The sequence below is a fragment of the Arvicanthis niloticus genome, chromosome 24 (genome assembly GCF_011762505.2).
Source record: "Arvicanthis niloticus isolate mArvNil1 chromosome 24, mArvNil1.pat.X, whole genome shotgun sequence".
Lineage (NCBI taxonomy): Eukaryota > Metazoa > Chordata > Mammalia > Rodentia > Muridae > Arvicanthis > Arvicanthis niloticus.
The window spans coordinates 34,198,852-34,208,338 of NC_133432.1; the positions used below are offsets into that span (position 1 = coordinate 34,198,852).

The 9,487-nt window shown below is 46.5% G+C and overlaps 1 pseudogene; it reads left to right on the forward strand.

Annotated features, from left to right (window-relative positions):
* Positions 1-2,912: 2,912 nt before the first annotated feature.
* On the forward strand, positions 2,913-9,174 carry LOC143438259 (ADP-ribosylation factor-binding protein GGA2 pseudogene; annotated as a pseudogene).
* Positions 9,175-9,487: the final 313 nt, after the last annotated feature.

The following is a 9,487-nucleotide window of genomic DNA, read 5'->3' on the forward strand; positions in this document are numbered from 1 at the left end:
TAGACAATCATTTTCCAGGACATAAACTCTTCTCCATTTTGCCCATGATGGACCTGTCTGTACACTAGCAATTGTCAGAACAGCCTATCCCTAAGGCGGCTGGCTTTACAGATGCCTCTAAGTCTGCATTTGCGTATATTATTCACACTTCCCCCAGGAAACAAAACGCCAATAATATTTAAAAAAAACTTTCACGGGGTCTGCACAATTAGGATTGTTAGCCATCCTCTCATTGTTCAGTGGCCAAATCCTATTAATATATTTAGTGATAGTCAGTATGCAACTACCATGACTAAACCCTTACCTTTAGCTTCCCTCAAACCCATTGAAGGGCCTTGATATCTAGTCATGACTCAACTACAGGCCCTGATTGAGATTCACTCTCAACTGTTTGTATGCAACCTGTTGAGTCCCATCCTAACCTCCCTGGATGGCTCACACATGGCAATGAGGAAATAGCCAGCCTGGTTGCATCCTTCCTTGCCTTGCCACTAGATCAGGCTCCAGCCCTACACTGGCCATCCCATAATTCTGCCATTTCCCCACACATGCTGTTTCTCCAATAGACGTAAGCCTCTGGTATGGACTTGCACTGCTTGTGGACAATTACTGCCCTTGGGACCCCTCCAGACAAATGGAGTGAACCCCTGTGGCCTGAGGCCAAATGACCTATGGCAAATGGATGTGACAGACCCTGCCAGAATTTGGCTGCCTCAAATACGTACATACATGGAATGATACCCTCTCCTCTTATACCTTTGCCATGGCACAACCCAAAGAAAATACAAGAATGGTCATCGTCTGCATGAAAAAGGCAACGTTGTGATGGGCATCCCCTTTGCTATAAAAACAGACAATGTGCCTGCATAGGCCAGTGGCAAATTAGCCAAGAATGTGGAATAAGCCACTCCACTGGAATACCTCATAACCCCCAAGGACAAGGCGTCATTGAATGAGGCCAATCCTCAAAAACAATTAAAGAGAGAGACATCCAAGGGCTAAGGCCTCAGGACAAATTAACAGAAGCCTTACTTACACTTAATTTTTAAAAATTATTTATTTTATTTATGAATACATTGTTGTTGTCTTCAGACACATCAGAAGAGGATATCAGATCCCATTACAGATGGTTGTGAGCCACCATGTGGTTGCTGGGAATTGAACTCAGGACCTTTGGAAGAACAGTCAGTGCTCTTAACTGCTGAGCCATCTCTCCAGCCCTACACTTAATTTTTAAAACTTTGACAAGCAAGGCTTATCCCCTCCTATAACTATTGGGGTGCCATGCTGCCCTGCATCACCCCTCTACCCTTTGGTCTACTGGAAGGATCCCCTAAACAACACCTGGGAGAGATCGGCTCCACTGCTAACTATGGGATGAAGGGTTGTTTGTATTTTCCCAGAAGGAGCTGATGGAGCAACTGAGGACAGAAACTCTCACTGAGTGAGTCTGATGGGGAAGAGAGACTACCAGCAGCTAAGGGGCAGCACTCTCCCAGCCACTGACCAACAGGGGAGGCCCAAAGTGATGCCTGTGGAGACTGACAGCCTCAATCAGCCCCACCCTCGGTAACCTGGGGGGGAGCCTCATAGCCCTCATAAATCAAGCCCAGAGAATGTCCCCTGAAGGGATGAAGACAGGACCCTATACCCTATTCATGTGCGCCATTATAGCAGCCAACTCACAGACACACGCTGCTCCCCTTTTGTGGGCAACGGTGAGTTGGGATTCCAGACTCCCTGTAATGGACAATACCCTGTCGATGGAAGAGAACTCCTCCTGTTAATTCCACCCTAAAGTTATCCTTTAATGGCTCATACTCTCTCAGGGAGATCCTAGTGGGATTCTGCCTGAATGAAACTGTCTGCTGGACTTCATTACTCTAGCCAAAGTAGTAATGGGTGGTTTTTATAATTGGATTAATTGGCAGTGTGGACTCCAGAGATGTTGGGCCATTCCCAATAATTCCTCTCTATAGGTTATGACCCATGACTCATTTCTGATACAGTTTTATAAATGGTTCCATGGCAGGTATTAACGGAACTTTTCTAATAACCACAAAGAATTCCTCTCCTTTAAATGACTGTCTTAGTTAGGGTTTCACTGCTGTGAACAGACACCATGACCAAGGCAACTCTTATAAGGGCAACATATAATTGGGGCTGGTTTACAGGTTCAGAGATCAGTCCATTAACATCAAGGCAAGAGCAGCTGAGAGTTACACATCTTGATCTGAAGGCTGCTAGAAGACTGGCTCTTCTAGGAAGCTAGGAGGAGGATCTCAAAGCCCACCCCCACGGTGGCACACTTCCTCCAAGGCCACACCCACTCTCATAAGGCCACACCTCCTAATAGTGCCATTTCCCTGCGCCAAGCATATTCAAACCACTGAGTCTACCTTTTGCTCACCTGGAGGTCTGCTCAATGTAACTCATAGAGTTTGTGTGTGGGATGATACCTTTTGCAGAATGAAAACCTCTTACATGGGGTGCCTATCAACTGACTTGCCAGTACCAGTGACCTCCTGAGTGGCATTCAGGGCCAAGAATTTTGTAATGTGTCTGACCAATCTCTGCCTTACTTTTTCCAGGAAGACTTACAACCAGATAATTGCTGACCTCTCTGGTAGTCTGGAGCAGGCCATACCTCTGCAGCCTCTTGTCATGTATAGGGCATCTGTCCCTATTCTGAGTGGCTCCTTTTATGGCTCCTTCTTTGAAGGAAATTGAACCAGCCCTTTCTCAGAGGCTCATTGGACTACCAACCGCATCTCTCATGGGGTGGTGGGGGGGTGGTGGGGGGAAGCAGCTTCCAATTTGACTTTTATTGGATATCCTGTGTATGACCTCCTTTTTTCTCTCTGGCCTGGTTCTAAAGTGACACGCTCAGTGCCAAGTTAAACTATTGAGAGATGAACTGTATCCTCTGCCCCCGAAAGGGTGGAGTGAACAGGGAAACCACCACACTTCTCCGAGAATCATCACCAGTCTGGATTCCGGTAAGTGACACTGATGGCTAGACTAGGAACTTGTCATCTCTGATCATGCCCCATCCCTGCATCTTTGCTGCCACACAAGAGATTTTGGCAGATCTGCCATCTCTGTTGCCATCATGGAAGGGAGGGCTCTCAGCTCCAGCAGCTCCAGCCACTTCAGTTGTAGCCTTGCAAAACTCTGTGCTGCACTCAATAATATGTCAACTGTGGTGGCCTCCACTTTAGTTAAGCAATTGCAGATAAACTGGCTCTTACAATTAGTGTGTTAAACTTACACCATCAAGAGGGACCGTTACAGGATGCTGTTAACCATCTGTGGAATCTTGCTCAAGTTAATAGTGATCCATGCTATCCTGGTAGCAGCTTCAGACACACCTCAATAGTACAGCAGCAATAAATTTACAGCGTAACTATAAAACAGCACATGGAATTCCTCATCCCTTTCTTACATTGGCTGCATCAATGCTGCTTGTGTGGATGCTGTTACCTTGGGCAAAATGGCTGGATTCTTTAAGGATGTGGGGTCAAAGCTGCTCCATTTGCTTCCCCTGCAAACCTTTTCTTGTGTGCTATTATTCTTTTGAAGGCAGAATTGTGTTTTTCATAACTCAAGCCACTCAACATATTAGGGCTCGGTGGCTCCACACCAAAGCCCTTCTGTTGGAAGTACTCCACGTAAATGAAGAAGGAAGGTAAAGTATATGTCCTTTTCTTTCTCTGTCAGTCAGAGGGCTCAGGGGCAGCTACCCTCTCTGGCTTCTCTGTTGTATAGCATGTCAGGAACTGGCTATGAGGGAATAATGTCCTTGAGATCTGCTGAACTGAAAAACATCTTGAAACTGAATCTCCAGAGAAGCCGATGAGCTAGGCCTGTGTTGCAAGATGTAAGGGAGTGGGGGGAGTGGCACCAGTGTGTGAGGTCAGTTCCTGGCATGGCCTCGCAGTGAGGAATATTATTCTCAGGAAAAGTCTTCTCAAGGGAGCCAAGGAATGGGGAACACAATTGGTATCGGATGCTGCCTAGGAATGTGCCACTGGTCAAGGCCAGGCTTTCTGAGATGCTATTATACTCTCCATACCCTGGGGACACCCATCACTGCCTACATATGTACTCCTAAGCAGCCCAGGCTATGTACCTGGAGAATGACTCTGTGCAGTACAACCAATTGAAGCTTATCCCCAACTAGCTAACAAATAAATGAGACTCAGACTGTGGTTATTTTATTTGGCTTTGACAATTACTAGGTAACCCCTAATCTATGCTTCTAACTGCTGGCCTGGCTACCTCCCCAGCAGTGTACCACAGACACTTGTTGTTTCTCTTGGCCATGTGCTCAGGGTCCATCTCCTCTCATGGAGGCTTCCTCCTCACTCTCCGGTTCTTCCTCTTCTCCTCTCTCTCCCCCAACCAGGTCACTACAAACCCACCTACCTCTAATCCCTCCAGTAATTGGCTGTAGCCAATTTTATTTAAGCAGTAGTTTTAAATCAAGGAACAAGGTTTGCACCACAAAAGCTTGCAAACTTTAGGAGTCTCTCCCCAGCTTATAGAATTTAGCCTTACAATACATAGCCACAGACTGAACCTCAATAATTCCCATTTTTGGCTAAATAAAAGGGCTCTTTCTCTTACAATAATAAACAATGTGCCCTCAGGACAATTATGAAATTATTATGAAAATTATTAAGTAAAAGTTACATTAAAAAAATCCAGTCTGTTCCCATTTGGCAACTCAGGAGAAAGTATTCTATTATCAATCCTATCCTGGTGAGTTGAGAATTCTGTTTCTAGATCAATTTCTATCCTAATTTTTTTTTTTTTTTTTTTAGGTTTTTCGAGACAGAGTTTCTCTGTGTAGCCCTGGCTGTCCTGGAACTCACTCTGTAGACCAGGCTGGCCTCGAACTCAGAAATCCACCTGCCTTTGCCTCCCAAGTGCTGGGATTAAAGGCGTGCGCCACCACTTCCCGGCTCTATCCTAATTTGTATTATGCTCCTAAAATTACCTTCTTAGACCTAGAACATCCTTTTAAATCCTATAAAACTTAAACTTATAGTAAGACTATGACTGTTTAGTCTTCAACCCCATCAGAAACCTCAGAAGGAAATGTTACCTGAGTACGTAGAAAACACAAGGACACAGCTTCCAAAAATATAAAATAACAGAGATAGCTGACCACCAGGACAGTTCCCTATATTCTCTATAACATTGGAGCATAGATGATCCTCAGCCTTCTGGCCCAGAACATCTGGCAGACCCTTTGTGGGGCAGGAATTAGGAAGGACTTGCTTACCTCGTGTTGGCAGACCTTGGCAGTTGATTTCCCTGCATTCATTTGTTCTTTCTGGATGCCATTCTATCTACAGATAAAGTTAGAACATTTGTTTGCCCAATCACTAGCTGCCACAATTGAGGTGACTCCATGCGGAGGCTTTTCAATGCTCATCATCTTCTTCCAAGTCGAATGGGGTGCTGCCAGGAGCTGACATGTCTCAATGTCAAAAAGGCCTTAAATTAATAGAAAACATCTTTAAATGCTGTATTCTGTGGGCTTCTGAGGTTCTTGAAGACCATCTATCTACTCATAGACTATCTGAGCAAGCAAATGTTGCCTGTCTCCAGCTAGCTATGATCTGTACAGCCCAGCATGGAAATCTCTGTGATAATATAGACTAGTATCTAACCAGACCATGAGTTTGATTGACTGAATGTTTCCTGCATTACTAATTATCCTTAACAGTTTGTAATAGCAGCTATTATCAGGACTGAAATTAAACCTTGTACTTTTAAATGAGTTGCATAGGCACAATGCCCAAGAGTTGAAACATACATATATTATGTTGTAACAAAATTAATCTTAAATTTTGTCTCAATATACAAAGATTTATACCAATGGAAGCCTTAATCTGTATCAATATACAAAGTTCTATACCAATGTAACAAAATATAACCTTATTTTTCTATCAATATATAAAATTCTGTACCACTATATGGCTATAAAATGCTTTTTAATAGTGAATTTCATAATCTACCTCTATTTGTCTAATTTCTAATAGTATTTCTCTATCCTCCCATTTTCTTTTCTACCCCTTTTCCCTTAGACCTAGGAAAGAAAGAAGGATAGAAAATCCCTGAGTCTAAGCTTCCTGTCTATCCAAAACTGTTGGGAGCCAACTCGTAGAAGAAAGCGGCTACCATCTTTGCAGCCATCTCAAGGCCATATACCCTGACAAGAGACTTGTTTTCAACAGCCTACAACAGCTGAGCACACTCTGATAAACATCTTGTTTATCCCACATATCTTATTTGCTGTTTAGTGCCCCCAGCTGCAAGGTGCACATGGTATCCATGCCTGCAAGGCATATGGTGCACATGCTATCCATGCTATCCATGCCTGCAAGGCACATGATATCCACACCTGCAAGGCGCACGTGGTATCCATGCCTACAAGGCACATGGCAAATTGTATAAATACCCTGCCTTCTCTTCAATAAAGGAGACTTGAGACTTGATCAGAACCTCTATCTTGTCTCCATTCTTCATGTCTCTTCCCCTTCATCCCCACTCTCTCTCTTACTAGACCCTCACCCAAGGACCGGAGCAGCAGCTCAGGCCAGGACATTTTGGCGCCTAACGTGGGGCAGTGTGGGCCTCAACACAAAACCATAATTATTTGTAATCATCCCTTAAAATGACAACCTATCTATAACTTATAAAATTATCAAAACCATCCACACCAACTAATGTGACTAGGATGACAGTCTTCTTATAACTGCTTCCTTTTGATTTGGGGGTGAAGAATTTCTTTCAAGGGTTTTTTTTTTTTTTTTTTTTTTTTTTTTTTTTTTTTTTTTTTTTTTTTTTTTGAGACAGGGTTTCTCTGTGTAGCCCTGGCTGTCCTGGAACTCACTCTGTAGACCAGACTGGCCTCAAACTCAGAAATCCGCCTGCCTCTGCCTCCCAAGTGCTGGGATTAAAGGCGTGTGCCACCACCGCCCGGCCAAGAATGGTAAGTCTTTTTTTTTTTTTTTTTTTTGGTTTTTCGAGACAGGGTTTCTCTGTGTAGTCCTGGCTATCCTGGAACTCACTCTGTAGACCAGGCTGGCCTCGAACTCAGAAATCCACCTGTCTCTGCCTCCCAAGTGCTGGGATTAAAGGCGTGCGCCACCACCGCCCGGCAGTAAGTCTTAAGAAAGCTAGCTAGCGGTGGCTAGGCGGTGGCTGCAGCTTTTGAGCAGGAGTGACTCCGGCCGTAGCACTGGGCTAGGCAGATAGCAGCGACGGCAGTGGCAGCAGGGACCGGATCCCCGGCAGGGACCGAGTTGGCGGAGGGCGCCCCGGGCCGGCGGCAGCGTTGGAGCTGTGGCTCAACAAAGCCACAGACCCAAGCATGGTGGAGCAGGATTGGTCAGACATCCAGAAGTTCTGTGAGAAGGTGAACACCGACCCCAGTGGCCCAACACGCCCTGGCTACTGGCCTACAAGATCCAGTCTCCACAGGAGAAGGAAGCCCTTTATGCCCTGACGGTGCTGGAGATATGCATGAACCACTGCGGAGAGAAATTCCACAACGAAGTGGCCAAGTTCCGCTTCCTGAACGAGCTGATCAAAGTATTGTCCACAAAGTACCTAGGGGCCTGGGCTACAGAGAGGGTTAAGGGAAGAGTTATTGAAGTCCTCTTTAGCTGGACAGTCTGGTTTCCGGAAGACATCAAGATCCGAGATGCTTATCAGATGCTGAAGAAGCAAGGAATCATAAAGCAAGATCCAAAACTACCAATGGATAAAATCTTGCCCCCACCATCTCCCTGGCCAAAGAGTATCTTTGATGCTGATGAGGAAAAATCTAAGCTTCTGACAAGACTTCTTAAGAGCAACCACCTTGAGGACCTTTAGGCTGCAAACCGGCTGATCAAGAATTTGGTCAAGGAAGAACAAGAAAAGTCAGAAAAGGTGTCCAGGCGAGTCAGTGCAGTAGAGGAAGTCCGGAGCCATGTGAGGGTGCTTCGTGAGATGCTGACCATGTACTGAAGGCCAGGCCATGCCCTGCCTGACCAGCAGGCCCTGCAGGTTGTGTATGAAAGATGTGAGAAGCTGCGGCCCACCCTGTTCCGGCTTGCAAGTGACACTACTGATGATGACGACGCACTGGCGGAGATTCTTCAAGCAAATGACCTTCTCACGCAGGGGGTTCTGCTATACAAACAGGTGGTGGAGGGCCGAGTCAATGCTGGGAATGCAGTACCTGCCCCAGTGGGAGCCATTCCTGCCCCCAGAGTATTCCCGAATCCAGAACCCTGTGGGAAGAACTGCCCCCTCATTGACCTGGAGACGCAATCTTTGCTTCATCAGGACCTGGCAGCCTTAGGGATCAACGATGTTCCCACTAGGAACCAGGTTGTTATTCCAAGTTGCTGTCAGGACAAGAAGCAACCAGGTGCCATCACACTCCTGGGGGGTGGAATCCAGAGTCTTTCTGCAGACCGGAACTTGCTGGATCTCTTCTCACCACAGCCATCTCCAGGACCACTGAATTATGTTCCACAAAAAACCATCCCCAAGGAGGTGCCACCAGGTACCAAGGCTTCTCCAGGTTGGTCCTGGGAGGCTGGGCCATTGGCTTCTTCAACAGCCTCACAGAATACACCTCTGGCTCACTTGTTTGTCCCTTTGGAGTCTGTGAAACCCAGCAGCCTGCCGCCCATCATCATGTATGACCCGAGCGGCTTCCGAATTCTGCTGCACTTCTCCCAGACTGGGGCCCCTGGCCACCCGGATGTCCAGGTGCTGCTGTTGACCATGATGAGCACGGCCACCCAGCCCGTCTGGGATGTCATGTTTCAGGTGGCCGTCCCAAAGTCAATGCGGGTGAAGCTGCAGCCAGCATCCAGTTCCAAGCTCCCTGCATTCAGTCCTTTGATGCCTCCAGCTGTGATATCTCAGATGCTGTTGCTTGACAACCCACACAAAGAACCTATCCGGTTTCGATATAAGCTGGGTGGGCAGCCGTTCAGTGAAGTAGGAGAGGTGAAAGACTTTCCAGACCTGGCCGTCTTGAGCACTGCCTGACTTCTCAACCAAGACTCTTCAGTCAAGCTTTGGCCTGTGTTCTTTTACTGTCTAGTCGGGACTTGTTGTAATGTAGTGCAGAGTGCCAAGAGTTCTCTCCTGATGTCAGGCCTTGATTGCCAATCTGTCTGTTGATCATGTATGTGCGGGTGTGTGTGTTACCGGGGTGCTGGGGGAGGAGGAAGAATGGCCAAGAATGGCCTTGTCTTCATTTTTCATTAGCAAATGCTGCTTGCAGATGTACAGTAAGACCTTCTAGATAGAATGTTTGTTTACTGGTTCAGGCAAGGGGCTTGCCATGAGACCAGGAGACCACACTCGGTGGGCCAATCATGTCCTTCACTACAGTGCCTTCGATTCTTCCTTAGACGGACCCTCTGAGGCCTTGCTCAGGCCTTGGGTTCTGTGGAGTGGGCAGCCT